The sequence below is a fragment of the Rhineura floridana genome, chromosome 1, assembly GCF_030035675.1.
Source record: "Rhineura floridana isolate rRhiFlo1 chromosome 1, rRhiFlo1.hap2, whole genome shotgun sequence".
In the NCBI taxonomy this organism is placed as follows: Eukaryota; Metazoa; Chordata; class Lepidosauria; order Squamata; family Rhineuridae; genus Rhineura; species Rhineura floridana.
This window is the reverse complement of record NC_084480.1, coordinates 159,927,172-159,936,389: the sequence shown is the minus strand read 5'-3', so window position 1 is coordinate 159,936,389 and position 9,218 is coordinate 159,927,172. Positions and strand designations below refer to the sequence as shown.

Sequence of the window (9,218 nt, the reverse complement as noted above, 5' to 3'; positions counted from 1 at the left end):
TACCATTTAGGGTTGATTTAAGTGGGAGGCCAGAACTACATGGTTGTGCAAAATACTTCTCAGAAAATGAGAGTGCTGCTGAGGAGTTTGGAGAGACAGTGTCAGGTAACCTATTCACGGGAGGTGTTTAAGGCATAAGCTGGTCTGTAAAGGAGAAAGTGTGGTATGGTTTAGGGGAAAAGACCAGCTGCAGAGGTGGAAGTGGTCAGGTAATCCTAGAGTGTTAGAAATCCATAGATATGTAACACTCCAAGGAGTGGAAACAACTTTCAGTTGTTCTTCGGGGGGGGGGGAGTATTTGCTTTTCATGTTAAAAGTTAAGGTGTAAAAGCGATGTTTTCAGAACATAAATAGAAGTGCAGTAGGTGCCACCACACTAAAGGTCTGTTTCCTATGTTGTGCAGAACAGACCTCCTGATAAGATGGTATCTGCAGGAGGCCCTCACCTGCAGAGCGTAGTGATTGACTGGGTATATAAGGGATAAGACGGTCTTTCAGGTATCCTGGTCCCAAGCTGTATAGGGCTTTGTACACCAAGACCTGCTCTTTCAGAGGGAGTAAGACTCCATCCAAAGCAGGCAACTGGCCAATTATCCGAACTCAGGGACCACCAACCTACAATGCCTCTGTCTTGCTAGGATTCAGACTCAGTTTATTGGCCCTCATCCAGCCCACCACCGAGTCCAGGCAGTGGTCCAGGGCTTGCAAAGCCTCTCCTGATTCAGATGTTACAGAGAAATAGAGCTGGGTATCATCAGCATACCGCTGCACCCCACAGTAGAACTGCCAGGGGCCGAAAGACAATCACTCAATGCTATTCTCTGAGAAAGACCTTGGAGATAGGATCGGAACCATTGTAAAACAGTGCCTCCAATACTCATCTCACCAAGTCGGCCCAGAAGGATACCATGGTCAATGGTATCAAAAGCCGCTGAGAGATCAAGTAAGAATAACAGGGTTGCACTCCCCCTGTCCTTCTCCTGATAAAGATCATCCATCATCAGCTGATTCAGTCCCATAAGCAGGCCTGAACCCAAACTGGAATGGGTCAAGATAATCTGTTTCATCCAAGAGTACTTGCCATTGCTGCACCACAACCCTCTCAATCACCTTCCCTAAGAAGGGGGTATTTGCAACTGGTCGGTAATTGTCTCAGTCCAATGGGTCCAGGTTGGGCTTTTTCAGGAGTGGTCAGATCACTGCCTCTTTCAGGGCGGCTGGAACCACTCCCTCCCACAATGATGCGTTGACCACACCCTGGATCCACTCGGTCAGACCCCCTCGGCATGCTTTAATAAGCCAAGAAGGGCAAGGGTCGGGAGGACACATTGCTGGCCACATCATCACAAGCACCTTGTCTATGTCATCAGGCCGCATCAACTGAAACCGTTCCCAAGAAGTTGCAGCAGACGTTGCACTGGACATTTCATTGGGGACTACAGTAGATGTGGATGGAGCATCAAGAGTGTTATGGAGGCGAGCAACTTTACCCTCAAAGTGCCTTGCAAACAATTCACAGTGGGCGTCTGAAGGGTCTAAGACTCCATTTCCTGGAGTTGATGTCAACAGACCCCTGACAATATGGAAAAGCTTCACTGGATGGGTACTTGAGGATGCGATGGAGGCAGAGAAGTGGGCCTTCTTCACCGCCCTCATCACCACACAGTAGGCAATGGGGTAACATCCACACACACCCCATCTCCAGAACACTCCTTCCTCCATCTGGAGCAAAAACCAAGTTGAGGGTGTGCCCTGCCCTATGTGTTGGACCGGTGACAACTTGAGACAGCCCCATGGTCGTCATAGAGGCCATGAAGTCCTGAGCCAGAACACTAGAGGCAGCCTCAGCGTGGATATTGAAATCACCCAGGACTATCATTCTGGGCCCCTCCAATACCACAGCCAAGATGGCCTCTGCCAGCTCAGTCAGAGAAGCTGCTGGGCAGCAGGGTGGACAGTACACTCACAGCAACCCTAGTTTACTGTCTCCTTGGCCCGACACCAGGTGGAGGCCCTCACAACCAGCTCCAAGACAGAGTGATTTCCTGGTGACAGAGATGGAAGTTCTGTAGACGATAGCAGCTCCCCCGCCTCCCGCCCCTGCAGCCTGTGCTGGTGTTGCACCGAGTATCCAGGTGGGCAAAGCTGGGTCAGATCAACTTCTCCCAGCTCACCCACCCAGGTCACAGTAATGCACACCAAATCAGCACTATAGTGCCAGCTTGCCAGCCTTGCCCTGGCCTGTATTTAAAATGGCTGTACACCGAAGCCTTGTGGGGATTTTTCCCCTTGACATCTTTTTCTGTAACCTGCTAGAAAGCAGTTAAATGTTTAGTTTTGCCTCATCGCTGTGACTTGGCGATTTACAACCCCAGCTGTATGAGATTACAAGCTAGCTTCACACCTTGTTATCAGTGGAAGGGGCCTGGTTCCGTCAAGGCCATAAAATTCAAGGAACTGCCTTGTGAAACCAAAAGCCTGGTGTTGTGGGAACATAGTTTTTTCATCCTTTGGATAAAATCCTAATTGGTTAATTGTCTCCGGCTGGGCAGAAGATTCTTCCATAAGAAGGAGCTCAGAAGTTTGGGTTTTTGTGTCCCACTTCAGAGCACCACCTTGTCTCTTAGGTGATGTTCCGTTGTGGCTCCATTTCCATCCTGACTCACAAATCCCTGAGGGGAGAAGGCTATTCATCTATAGATCCTATGGTCTGTAAGTATAGCTTAGGCAAGAAAGCTTTGTTATTTTGATTTGTGCCAAAAACTATCTTACTTGTTTTCTTACCAAACCTTGCCCTGTTTGGGGTGTATGGTAACAGGATTTAATTTGCTGCTAAAACTTATTTTTGTGCACCCTTTTGTTATTTGTAATATTTTTATGCTTTTCTAATTTTTCTTTTTAATAAACTTTAATTACTTTAATGTGTGTTCATTTCAAAGGGGGGGGGTCAGTTCCTAAATTCAGTCCTTGCCATTCGACTAGAACTACCGTGTAACAAATAACGTTTTACCTGAGGCTTCAGAAGGGGCAAGGAGTGTATAAAGGCTCTTGTCCCGAGAAGCTCTGGTGTTTAACTGGTCTCTGGGATTCCCTTCGCCCCAGAGTAGCTATCCAGTTAGAAGGGTGGTGGCAGTTACTACCTTGCAGGGTTGGTGTGAGCGTGCACAACCTTGGCAAACCAGGATTTGCTGCGATCAATTGCCCAAGGCTGGGAATTGACTCCTGGGACAGTGAGAGCAGATGGGAAAGGCTCCCCGCTTTCACTACAAGCACCTTCATCCACAATCAAATCATGGATGGGTGTGGTCTTAATTGTGTACTGATCTGGAGTTAATAACACACACGGGCCAATGCGCACAGCAGATGAGCAACGAGGAACCCATCCATGAGAGGAGTGGCAGCAAAGTACAAGGCTCAGATAGCCTTGCCCTCGTCTTCTATGGTAATTCACCATCTCCCCATAGCTATACTTCCCTTTACCTGTGATCACTGAACTTTGGGTGGCATCACCCAAGTTCCTCCTTACTAAGACTCCTCCTGAACACCTGATTTGGACCCAAGAAGAGCTCACCAACAAAACCTACCTGAGCCAATTATCCCAGTAGGCTTCTGCGAGAATTAGGAACAGTAAGACCCACTCAATATTTTTCACACAGGGCACACCTACTCCCCCTCTGTCTGACACCCAGGGAGGGCCAGCCTTCTGCCAGTTACAGACTCTAACTCTGAAGGCATCTGGCGACTTTCTCCTCTCATTCAGTTCACTGCACAGGCTCTCACCTGAACTACACATGAGCCACACACCCTCCCCACTACCCAATCTCTTCCAGATTGATTAGAAAAACAAAAGAAAGAAATAGAAGAGGGTAGCGCTCTCACCCTAGGGACTCCCCAAGGGGTGGCTTCCTTTCGTGTCACCCCACTGGTGGCAGACCCGCCGCCCAAGGGCAGCTAGGCTTTTATGCCTCCTGATCCAGCCAGGAGCTGATGCAAGAGGCTGCACAATTAACTGCAGCCTCTCTGTGGAGCCAGGGTCAGGCAGGGGGTCCCAGTCCTTGCAGCACTTACCAGGGACTTCAGCCACTACATTACTGGTCCTGAATCTTCCAACATTCAGCTTCTTTGGATGTCCACAAGTTCTAGTTTTATGAAAGAGGCAGAAAAACTTCCCCTTCTCAATGCCATGCATAATTTTATACATCTATCATGTCACCTCTTACTGACCTTTTCTTTGAACTAAAAAGCCCCCAATGCTGCAACCTTTCCTCATAGGGGAGTCCCTCCATCCCCTTGATCGTTTTGGTTGTCCTTATCTGAACCTTTTCCAACTCAGTAATATCCTTTTTGATGTGAGGTGACCAGAACCCTACACAGCATTCCAAACGCCGTCCCACCACGGAGAGAGAAAGGGTTGGCAGATCCTTCCGCAGTGCTGCGACCCTGATCTAAATCCCAACCCCGGCTCAAACAGCTGCTTTGAACCAGAGACAAAGCGATCGATCACCCCGGTCCCGTCTAGTTCGGCCCTCAGAAGAAAGCTGGAACCCAGACGCTTCACCAAAACTTGGCGGCTCAACTGACTGTCTCTGCACATGCCCAGAGGCACAGGTTCAGAGAGGCATGTGTTTCTGAGCCGAGGGTCCTGCCATTTGAAACGTGAAGAGGCCCCGCCCCCGATCTCCCCAAGGTACAGGTCTCTTCCCTCTCCCCCCCATAACCTTCCCCATCCCTTCTCTCCTGATGTCATCTCCGCTCATGCCTAAGCGCAAAGCACAAACCAGCCGGCAAGCAGCCTCTGCCGAGTGACACAGAGAGGCCCACACACCCCAAGGCTGCAGGCCGCCGCTGAGGAGATGTGCTCCTAGGGCTGGGATGAGGCGCCTCTGGCGTTCCGCCCCCAGACCCTGGAGAAGGCGATGCTGATGTCAGGAGCAGCGGCGGGAGCAGCGCCGGAGCTAGAACGACTGCGAGCGGAGAGGCAGTAGCGAGGGAGGGCGCATGAGAAGAACATTTTCCGAGGTGTTTTAATTTTCTTCCGGGCTTAGGAGCGCCTCTGGCGCTCCTCAAGCATTGCACCCTCCTGCCATGCTTACCGTGTTATGCTGGCCCTGGGTAGGGCTGGAGTGGGCAGGGGAGGAGGAAGAAGTAAGAGGGGAGGGGAGGAGGAAGGGAGAGAGGGAAAGGAAGGGAAAAGCAGGTGTGATCATTTGCATGCTTGAGTTCAATGGGATTTACTCCTATGCAATCATGGTTAGGATAGGAAAAACTGACCATGGGGGAGGAGGAGGGGGAGGGGGAGGGGGAAAGGGAAGGAGCATATTGGAGGGGGGCAAGAGGAGGGGGAGGGGAGGACAGGTTTGATCATTTGCATGCTTATAGAGTTCAATGGTATTTACTTCCGTGCAATCATGCTTAAGACAGGTAAAACTGACCATGGGAAGGAGGAAGGGGAGAGGGGAGGGGAAAAGAGGAGATTGGAAGATGATGGGGATGGGTAGGGAGGGACAAAGAAAGGGGGAGGGAAGGGGAAGAGGGAGGGGATAGGAGGGAAAAGGGAGGGTGGGTTTGATCATTTGTATACTTTTTGAGTTCAATAGGATTTATTTCTGTGCAATCATGTTTGAAAATGGAAATGGACTGCCTTCAAGTCGACTGAACTTATGATGACCCTTTGAATAGGGTTTTCACTGTAAATGGTATTCAGAGGGGGAGCTTCATGGCTGTGTGGGGATTTGAACCCTGGTCTCCCAGGTCGTAGTCCAACACTGACCCAGGGAAGGGGCAGGGAGTGGGAGGGGAGGAGATTGGGTGGGTGGGCACTGGGCAGAAGGGAAGCCCCTTTCCTTTCCAAAAGGAAAACAGTGTTAACAGTATCATTGCTTTTCAGCATTTCCCCCACCTTTTTATTTTACAGCAGGCACATGTAGCCTCCCACCCAAATTTAAACCAAAGCTCACCCTGGCCATCCACACCAGGCCTTTAGTTCACTTCAGAAAGTCATGGCTTCTCCCAAAGAATCCTGGGAAGTGTAGTTAGTGAAGGGTGCTGAGTAGCTAGGAGACGCCCTGTTCCCCTCACAGACCTTCAATCAGAGTGGCTGACTGTTAAACCAGTCTGGCCACTGGAGCTCTGTCAGGGGAATACGAGTCTCCTCTCAGCACCCTTCACAAACTACACTTCCCAGGATTCTCTGGGGGAAGCCATGACTGTCTCAAGTGAAATCAAAGTCTGGTGTGGGTGTGGCCCCCTGATAAGGCAAGTCAAGCAGCTGTGAGTCTGGCTTTTAGAACACTGACAGTTGGTTCTTACTGAGCATGCCCGATGTTATTATTGGGATGCAGCCAAAATTTCTTAAATCAATTAAAAACCAGCCAGGTATTTTTTTAACTTTTAAACTGCAGAAGATGAAGGTCAGAGTATGGGGCAAGGTCATTAAAAGGATTACAGGTACTCTGTGACAATGGGTGATTTTTAATGAATTTCAACATATTATGAGAACTCTGAGAGAAAAAAGTCCAAAAGGGCTCTGGGTTTTTTCTCTTTTTAGACTTTGAACTCTCTATTCTCTCTGACTGTTTTGTGTATCACCATGAAAATTGAGAGGGTTGTTAAGCAAGCGTTTCTGAATTCAGGACTATAAGTTTTGTAAGGTTTTGTTTTGAAATGAGCTTATGGAAAGCATCAGAATGGCATGGGAGGTATTTTCAATTTAACATTGCGGAATGTGAAAAATCCACACTGGCTATAGTACAATTTTATGCATGTGTGTTTAGGGCTTCGGTCAGTATTGTTCATTTTCTACCCTTTCCCCCCGATGCAAAGTCTCAACCCTCCTTAGTGTGTATGAGATAAATAAGAGCATTTAGTATTTCACATTGTCTGTTTGGGTTTCTAGCCTTCCTAAGTATGTGGGATATAGGATTTTTGAGTGTATGCTTTAATCCTCTAGCTTGGGAAGGTTGTCTTCTGAGCATTCCGTGTTTTGATATTTCTGTCTTATACTGTTTTGATTGATGATTAATTGGCATTTTATTGGACTTCATAGTGTATTTTATTTGTACCTCCTATGTAGCATGGTGGGAGTCATCCCCCCACTTCTGTTGTAATGCTGCACCACTGATTGGGTCTGCCCTACAGTCACAACTGACCATTGCTCTTTGGGATTTCTACTTTCCCCATATCAAGGATTGTGTATATACTTTAATACAATGTCTGCAGACACCACCTTGCTTCAGATGGGGAAAACTCTGGGGAGGATCCATTGAGCCTATTGAGGAGGGACATCCCCCCCAACAATAGGTCTTAGGTATGTTAAACTATGGCTTTAGCTCCAGCCCAGGGGTGGGCTGCCACTCACCTAAATTGCTGATGGGGCCCACAAGAGTGGCCCATATTGTGGTAGACCTGAGAGCCAGGCAGCTCCTCAAAGATTGCCTCAGCACAGGCTAGAAGAGACACTGAACAGCAGTTGGGCTGCCTAATAGCTGAATCATTGTCCTCCCTGCCAAACTCTGGTATTGCTGTTACCATTAAATTGGTGACTACGTTCAACCTGTTGTGGTCACTATGTCTTTACTGCTCCAATACAACATGGGACACAATGCTCTTCACCATTTGGGGGGCCTTTGCACTGAAAAGCGTTATGTAAACAATGATAATGATTATAAGCAACCCTCACTGCCAAGTATTGTTCCAAACTATTTTCAAAATAATCAAAATAATCCCTCTCAAACTATTTGCCTGCTAGGAGACACACACGGTGAAATTAATCCTGCAGGTTAAATATCCATTACTACCTAAATTTCCCTTATGGTGTCTTTCTCTCTCTGCCTCACCCCTTTGCAGGTGGAGGACTTTGTTTACAGAGATTGCAAAATGAGCTTAGCTGAAGGTGCTGAAATCTGCAGAAGACATCTGTGGTGGGAAAATGAATCCTGGAGCCACCATCCAGTGAACTTCATGGAAGTGAAAGGTTGGGGAGACACATTTCAGAATATGGGTGTCATAGGGGAGAGGCAAAAAAAACAAGTAAGGCTGACATTTCTTGTTTTCCTGATGCTGCAGATGCAGTGCGTGGAGTTTGGTCTGCTCCAAGGACCACCTTTTCCTATGTCTGGCCCATGTGTTTTCACGCCTAGATTATCTGCCACTCGAAATCCTTCCTCCCACTCCCTTTCTCCTCTCCAAGAACTGCCTCCGCTACTCCATCTGTCATTATTGTCTATCACAGTTATAACGATGGCACTGCTCTTTCCAGGCCTAATTACATGTTCCATGAAGGTTCTGCTGGGAAGAAGGGCAGGATATAAATCAAATAATAAATAAAATAAAGTTCAGTGACTTACCTGATTATGTCTTTTAATATAAAGCAGCTATGGGTGGCTTTGGATTGTGTAGAGAATCAGTGGAAGGAGAGGCGAGGAAGGGACTGTTTAACCCTTTCCTTGACAGCCATTTCCCTGCTCAAAGGCACCCCACTCAAGCTGCTTTTCTCTCTGACGGAGAAGAGACACAGAGATCCCAAACCATTTACCCAGGGATAGGAAAGCGGCTTTGTGGGAGATTTCTGAGGAGAGAAACAGCTGGCAAGAAAAGAGCCCCCTTCCCCCCAAATCTGAAGCCACCTGTGCTGCTGCTTTCCATTTTAAGAAAAAAAATCACAGAATGTTTATTTTCCTAGCGGACTCACCCACATAGCCACTCTGGCACCCTTTAGCACCCCAGGCAGGAAATCTCTCTTGTTAATCTGAATGCTCCTCCCCCTTTCCCTCTTTAGTATCCCCCCCTTTCACTTTACTTTCAGCTTTCTTTCCTTTCCCGCCATCTTCCCCTCTCCTCTTCTCTATGGGCCTCCTCAGGGATGCTGCCGCAGAGTTGACCTGCTCACAGCAGACGGCTCCTTCAGAGGCACTGGGGACGATGAACCCAGCTTTTCGGCGATAGTAGGGGAGACTCTCCTAGAGCCGGAAGGGAGAGCAGATGCCTCTATATGAGCTGTACCCCCCCCCAACATCAGTGAGTGCTCTTTCTCAATATTGGAGTAGGAAGGGATTACCATAGATGATTGCCTCTTCGGGAGAGCTGCACTATTTTGCTCCTTTGGAGTTTTTTAGGCCCCTTCCACTCAAGTGGTTGTGGATTCAGGGCTCAGAACTGAAAACCCCAGGACTCCCTTGCTTTGTCAAAGCTACTAAAGAGGCACTTGGTAAAGAGGCAGA

The 9,218-nt window shown here is 48.3% G+C and overlaps 1 protein-coding gene across 1 annotated transcript in view; it reads left to right on the top strand.

The window, feature by feature from the left end:
- Positions 1–4,785: 4,785 nt before the first annotated feature.
- Positions 4,786–9,218, top strand: part of LOC133363092 (zinc finger protein 653-like) — a 52,550-nt gene continuing 48,117 nt past the window's right edge. The window contains exons 1-2 of the mRNA XM_061582172.1: positions 4,786–5,019; positions 7,846–7,972. The gene's annotated coding sequence lies outside the window, so the exon portion shown is untranslated. The remainder of the gene's footprint in view (positions 5,020–7,845; positions 7,973–9,218) is intronic.